The sequence below is a fragment of the Leptodactylus fuscus genome, chromosome 3 (assembly GCF_031893055.1).
Source record: "Leptodactylus fuscus isolate aLepFus1 chromosome 3, aLepFus1.hap2, whole genome shotgun sequence".
Taxonomy (NCBI): domain Eukaryota; kingdom Metazoa; phylum Chordata; class Amphibia; order Anura; family Leptodactylidae; genus Leptodactylus; species Leptodactylus fuscus.
This window is the reverse complement of record NC_134267.1, coordinates 64705930-64714054: the sequence shown is the minus strand read 5'-3', so window position 1 is coordinate 64714054 and position 8125 is coordinate 64705930.

The following is an 8125-nucleotide window of genomic DNA, read 5'->3' as shown; positions in this document are numbered from 1 at the left end:
AATTTGTTTATTAAACTTGGATTTCATTGTTATCCCTTATTGCTGAATGAATCCATACAAATCTGTCTCGGCTTGTTGATATGAATGAACACCTACTTTACCATGTTCAGCTGCTATATATTGTTCTTCTGCAGTTACTTCAATGTACAAAAATGATTGATTGATTCTCCCTGACAAGCTTCCTCAATGCTTGGACACTAGGGCGTCATTTCTCATACTTTCACCTGTAGTGCTTCCTCCATTTAGATTGTGTTTCCATGAGAAAAAGGATAGCGAGAGAGACTGCCACCTGTAGCAAGACTGCTAGCTATTTAAAACAGCAGAGAGGGCCCTGTGCCAGGGGAATATGCCTGAAGTGCAGACCCCAGCACAAGTGCCAAAGGTTGCTGACCCCTGTCCTGTCTACTATCCTGTGGAGTTTCTGTATCTGTAAGGGGGCGCTCACACTAATGCCACTCTTCTCACTCTGAGTCCATCGAATAGCCAGGCAAAACTGCACAGGGACAGCTTGCCGGCGGACAGTTTAAAAATCTCATTCATTGCAATGGGTTTGTTAAGCAGACTGCCGGTGTCCATATGCAGCCTCTCCGCTGTGAAACAGTTTTTTGGGTTTTGCTTTTTTTTTTTGCAGGGACACAAAGTCCTGCAAGTCTGACTTTGTCCGGCCAAAAAAAAACAAAAAAACCCCGGTTTCCCTGCAGACAGGCTGCATATGGATACCGGCAGTTTGCTTTTAAAACCCAATCATATGAATGAGTGTTAAAATTGATCACCTATGCAATTAATCTGGGAAATAGAACGGCGGGCGGACACAGGTGCAAGTGTGAACACCTCCTAAATAAAACTTTGCTTTTTATTTTATTAATACTGCTAAAATAATGACAGAATATACACGCACCCTAGTTCTATCATGTGATAAAGTGTTATTGAGGGACTAAGACCATATGTGACATGCGGTTCTATGTATCCTTCACATTATTCCCATTCAAAATTATCCTCAGTTTGCTTATAGGTCCAATATGGTCCAAAATTTGTGGACCAACAGAGCACAAAGCAAGACAGACCAACTATAGCCCCTATGTTAAATCTCTGGGGATAATATATACACAATATGTGAAGGGAGGAAAGGATTATAGGAAACACCTGCAACAGAATGTCCCAACCCAGGTGCCTCTAAATCCCTTGTCTATCCTGCACGAAAATAATGGGGTGGGAGAATGTGTATTGGTGATATAAATTCACACCAAAATACAAGCACGCACCACTACCATTAAAATTGTCATAGGAGTAGCTCATGCATATACCTTTAGGGCGCTTAGGGGGACTACTGACAGAGTGAACTTAAACTCATAACCCTGATATAACCAGGAGTGTGTGCATTAAACACTCCGGTATATCCATGAGCTATTTTACAGTATATGCATGACAATTTTAACGGTAGCGGTGTAGGCTTGTATTTTGGTGTCAATTTACATACCCGATATAAACACTCCAGTATATACATTCAGATGCAACTTGCATCATTTTTCATACATTCATGTGAATCAGATGTAAGGATGATCACAAAGGGAGATGTTATTTCCATAATGGTTTTCTTCAAAAAGTAGTTCAAACCCTTAGTAAAACAGTATGTACCATTTTCACTCTGTTTTTGCTAAGTAATGCTATCATGAGAAATGAAGTCATACTAATCATATGAAATGAAACTATCAAACTCTGCCAGTAAAGGCAGTGATAATACCAGTAATAGTGATCTCGGTGAGTGGGTGTGAGGTTTGAGTGAGTTACTTTAGCTGGTATTTGCAGATTTAATTCACAAAGTCTTTTTTACTGAGCAATGCAAATGACTATTACTAGAATACTCTCTTTACCAAGCCACCTATTAATTCTAATCAGACTGTATGTAACAGGTTCGGCTGTACCCCAATAAATAGAAAAACAGCAGCAAGGTGTACATTTTAGTGAAATAACAGTAATAACCTAATATTTCTATTTGGTGTGTGTGTATTTATATATCACACACTATATTCAACTGCATGATGCTGGCAAATGTAATATGATTCAATAGTTTTATGTAAACTCATAACATGAAGAGACCATCTGCATTTATAACTACATATGTACAGTATAATAATAAGTAAGCATTGCATAATAGTATTCGGAGGGAACTATATATCTGTATGTACTGTACAATGCACTGTACTGTATATCACAATTGAGGGCACATATGATAGAATGTAAACAGTGTTATTTCTGCAATGTGTGTCAATATTATGTGGGACTTGTATGATTGTAGTATTTCACCAGTGTGCCATAATATTACACAGGTATTACATTAAGATTTGTTCAGCTTATAGCTGTATATTTTAGGCAGTGTATAGTACTACTACGTGGCATTATCACCTTTATTCATACCGATGGGAACTGGATTAATTTTGAAAACTTTGGAATAACACGGTCAGGGTTTTAACTGAGAATGTTTTGGCTAGAAATAAGGGATGAGTAGTTTAAAAAGAGTTTCCCGTATCAAACAGCAGAGCACCAGACCTTGAATGTGCTACATTTATTACTATTGCTTGCGTCATCTATACATTTTATATAGGGGCTAATTATACAGACTTCCACCATAGAGTCCATGAGATCCACTTAACTAGCTGTTCACAGATCATTCTGTCAGTTCAGAACATTGCCTGCTATTGCTCATCATACAACTTTCTCTATTTTATACAACCTTTTCTCACACTCCCCCACTACCAGCAGCTGTTTAAGAGTCTTTCTACTGTACACCCCATGATTGCTCAGGATCCACATAGCACATCGCCTCTATTCTTTCAGCATCACTATACAGAAAAGAAATCATTAAGGCTAGGTTACATCTGCATTGGAGTCTCCATAGGGTCCGTTGAAAATCAGCAAAGAGAAAAGTGCTGCATGAAACCGGCGGAAACCCAGTCGGCACACAGTGGACCCCATTACAGCCTATGTGGTCTGTGGGTAATCGCTTTTTTAGCAGACAGGCTCTCTGTCACTCCAGTCCCCATGCGGACCCTAATGACATGATGGAGAGGCCAAGTCTAGTGTGAACCTAGCCTAAGAGGCAGGGCCGGCGTCCGCGCACGGCATAGTCGCCGATGAGCTGGAATACATACGCGATGCAGGAGCTGTGAGATCAGCTCCTGCTTTAAAGCTCCGGCCCGGCTTGCGTGTGTAGGCGCGATGACGTCATCACATCACGCCTACACACGCAAGCTGGGCCGTAGCCAAGCAGGAGCTGATCTCACAGCTCCTGCATCGCGTATGTGACTGGAGTGAGAGAGAGGAGCGTCGGGGGACGATGGAAGGTGAGTGATAGAAGGTGAGTGTGTTTGTTTTGTATTACATATTAAGGTGAAACATAATGAAGGGGGCCCATGAAACTGGGGGCAAATGAAGGGGAGGGGGGGGGGAACGGCATGACACTGGGGAAGATGAAGGGGGTGGGGAGAGAACGGCATGAAACTGGGGACAAAGATGGAGGGGGCCCAATGAAACTGAGGGGGCAAATGAAGGGGAGGGGGGAACAGCATGACACTGGGGCAGATGGAGGGGGGAAGAACAGCATGACATTGGGGCAGATGGAGGGGGTGGGGAGAGAACGGCATGGAACTGGGGACAGAGATGGAGGGGGCCCAATGAAACTGAGGGGGCAAATGAAGGGGAGGGGGGGGGGACGGCATGACACTGGGGAAGATGAAGGGGAGGAGGGGGGGAACGGCATGACACTGGGGAAGATGAAGGGGGTGGGGAGAGAACGGCATGGAACTGGGGACAGAGATGGAGGGGGCCCAATGAAACTGAAGGGGCAAATGAAGGGGGGGGGGAACGGCATGACACTGGGGCAGAGACGGGGGACATGAAACTGTGGGCAGATGAAGGGGGAGAACGTGATGAAACTGGGGACAGAGATGGAGGAGGGACATGAAACTGGGGGCAGAGGAAGGGTGTATATGAAACTGGGGGAGAGATGGAGGGGGGGCATATAATTTACAGGTGACTGTAGGAGGATTATACTGTGTGGGAGCACATAATAAATGAATGAGAATGGGTGGAATCAACATAAAAGTGGGTGGAGCTAAATTTGCAGCGGCGCGCAGAGCGCGCCGCACATTTTGCCCCTCTTTCTACTCTTTAAAAGATTGGGAGGTATGGCGTTGGTGACGCCACACTCCTGCATGACGTCACTCGCTTCATCTGCAACGCACAGTGTCTCGACTCCCCCACCTCCTTTACAAGGGGGCCCACTGAGGCTCTGTCGCCCAAGGGCCCATAAAAACTTGGAGCCGGCCCTGCTAAGAGGTTTAGTCTTTCATTCTTTTACTTTATAGCTGAGGGCTCCAGAGTCTATTCAGCCTCTTCTCTTTGCTGCTCTATAATATCTGCAGATAAAGACATCCTCAGAACATTTCATACACTTGAAAATCTGATGCTTCCATCCTCTGTCTCACAAAGAAACATGTGGCACTTTGGCACCTAGCTGTCAGACTGCCTTCATATTGTACAACTGTACCACTGACAAGTAAAGGCTGGATATACTTTAGGCTAGTTTTACACTAAACTACAAATACAATTTTAAATAATAAATGTAAACATATAAAAGTCATTTTATAGTTTATAACATAAGAAAAGCATGGATTTCAAAGAAAACATTTCACATGCTTTCATAGATATATATACATACAGTATCTATCTTTAGTGGGTTTGAGGTCGTGCAATAATGCTGTCATTCATGAATGCCTCAAACAGTAAGCTTTCCTCTTCCCTTATACAAGAGGTTGCAAAACTTCCGCTTCGTTCCTCAAGAGCATTTAATTTACACACCATGTCGTTACTATAAAGAAGTCAGCTGCATCTTATAAGATTTATTATTCCTGTTGAATATTACTATTTCTGCCTTTAAAACTTTACTAACAAATCAATGCAAGTCACAAAGTCTCCACAATGCCCAGTCCCTTAAAGAGAACTTTTCATGTCCTCAGGCACATGCGGTTTTATACACCGCTAGAAAGCCGAAAATGCGCTGAATTCAGCACACTGTCGGCTTACCAGTTATGTGTCCCGGGGAAAGAGAGATCTGTGCAGTTACTGATCTCTGACCACTGACAGACGGGCGTTCCTGACAGTCTAGCTGGGCTGTGAGGACCACCCCTCCTGACAGCAGTGTCCATAGCGCTATACTGTCAGAGGGGCGTTCCTTACTGCCCAGCAATGACGCTAAGCTATGAGGAATGCTCCCCAGTACTAGTCTATGGACGAGAGCTGTGAGGAGGGGGCGGCGTTCCTCACAGCCCAGCTAGACTATCAGGAACACTCTTCTAACAGTGGGCAGAGATTGGTGCTATTATAACATTGTGTAATGGCTGTGTCATACACAGCAATAACCTCTATCTCTGTCTAATCACAAAGGTTAGTAATAGAATGTTATTCATCACAGTATGTAATAATGATGTAATAATGGCCTGGTTCAGCATCAATCTCAGCTATTACAACAGCATGCAGGCTCTAATATACACTATCTTGATGGTATAAATATACAGCAATTTCCATTAATGTGCTCCTTCCTATCCATGCCGTCAACATACATCACTGGGTGGAAAGGCATTTCCTTATAATTACCGTAAATAAAACAATCTACACATAAATTTTCATCTGTTAAATATCTAGTTATTGCTTTGCAGTAAGAAATATGCAACAATGACCTAAAAAAATAAAAAAAATAAAAAAAAAAGGTGAATTTGCTGTTGGCGCTACATTTTGGAAGGTAGCTCCCTATAGATTTATACCTGGTTTTCAAAGAAACCAAAGGAATAATAGACAATAACTTCTCCAAAAGGAAGTGGTTCCCATCCACAGACAGCTGTTGCAAGACTTTTTCCTCTTGTCTGTACAGAGTCTCAATGTGGGCCAGAAGGGGTAATGTTTAATTGCTCGTTTCACCAACCAGCTCTTATTTGCATTCTCCTTCCCCATGATGATTAGCAGGACATGCATAGTGTAATAAGTCTCTGTACCAGTCTCTCCCTTATCAGAGGCATTACCACTTCTGATCTGCTTATTGCTCTTATATACCTGTTATTACACCCCCTGGTGTTCTTTTAATTTTCATTGAGAACATCCTCTTTTGTGTCCAGTACTTGTGGTCCCACCTGCTCTACAGCTCAGTTCCAATGCCAGAATATCTTTCATACATTTGCCCTAACTTTGCTATTGACTGGAATCTTGTGCCAGATATATTTTGACATACATGAGTCAGCAATATCTTCGTTAACACTTAAAAACAAAACAGAAAAGGTCATTACAACCACTGCCTCAACCTACTATAAAATAAGAAATGAATCAGAGATGAAAGACTACACAGTATATAGAATGGTGTTGCTATTTTTTAAATGCAAGTATAATAGAGAATGACTAACGCTAAGCTTCCTAAGCATAATTCCACTGAATCTGGTCGGGGGTTCCATAGGAAATAGCAATGGTAAGAGCTCTCACTTTAACCACAGAAAAAGAACACCGATTTCAGTTTCTTCAAAGATGATCAGTAGGTTTGTAAGTATGAACAGTCCACTCCACAAAAATTTCTTTGAGGTGAGTGTAAGAGTAGGCGATCCCTGGGGTGGGGAAACAAGTTATAGGTGGGACAATGACCTTCATAGGGAGTTATTTGCACGGACACCGTCCTAAGATATCCAACAATCCATTCAAGAATGAAGTATTATTTTATTAATACGGTTACTTTACAAACAGCAAGGTCATTTCAATAAGTCAGAACATGTCCTTATTATTATTCAAAGTACAAAAAACCTATCACATAGAGCAAATATGAATAAAAGCCAGTTCTAGACTTAAATATGCAAATATTTCAATTGATATCTCATGTGGGTAATTTCCTTAATGAAGGAGATTTTTACATGAAAGATACTAAATGCTGTACTACAGATTTGGGACACAGGGTATTCACCACAATGTCCTGTTTAACCCACAGCTGATCGTTCTGCTCAGCTAAAATAGTTCAGCAAGTTACATCTATACCTTCTCCAACATAATCTACCTGTCGTACAGTGTCAGGAACCAGGATGATACAAGAATTTGCTTGGATTTAGCTGAATGAAGACAATCTAGACATGATTAATTCTAGAATCACGGATGGAAGGATTGCAACACTCACCATAATCTGGCAAAGAGGTAGAAGAATTTTATGAAAAACCCAAGTGAAGGTCATTACCGCTGTAACAGTTAGAACAATGATAAGTCTATTCTTATTGAGTATTTAATTAAGAAAAAAGATTTCTACACTGGAATCAGTCACAAGAGTACAACATATGTCACATAAGACATCTAAGTGGAATATTTTAACTAAAGGAATATTTTTGGAATTGCTTGATTTTTTAGAATCTGAAAACCATGTTTCACTAGTAAATTATATGTGGAAATTGATGTCTGTCCTGCAGAAATTGGACACCAATAAATGGATCCCCAGAAGTCCTAGAACCATGGAATAATGTTGGAATCTTTGAACTATAGACATCGCTAACTTGATTCCAAAAATGGCAGACCTTTCTGGAGTAGCATAGGTATGTTCAACTATCAGAGTGAAAGTTTATCCTTGAGATTCTTAGAGCCATGAAGTGGCTTGAATTTGCAGAATGTGATATATGAGCATTTCTCGTCTACAAGAATGTTTGCTGATTCCAGCTTATGTATCATTTGTGTTCGCTATAAAGTAATAAATTATATAACCCGAACTAGTGTTGCACACTATATAAAGTGGAGTGGTACAAAATAATAATAACCATGACATTGTGACGCTATTCATATATTTCGATAATCCTACAAGTCTTACTCTGCATATTTCAGCAAATAAAAATATGAAATACAGATCCAGCAAAAGAAACAGCTGTATGCAAGACAAAAAAAAAAGATTCTATAAAAGAAACTTTTGTATATTTAAGACTCTATACATGGTGTCTGAGGTTAATATTCCAGCACATCATTCAAATCCAATATGACTTGCACCAGTGATACAAACTGTGACAAATGTGATGCTGTAATGTTGCCAGTAACACAATCATACAATAAAGTTATAAAGCGG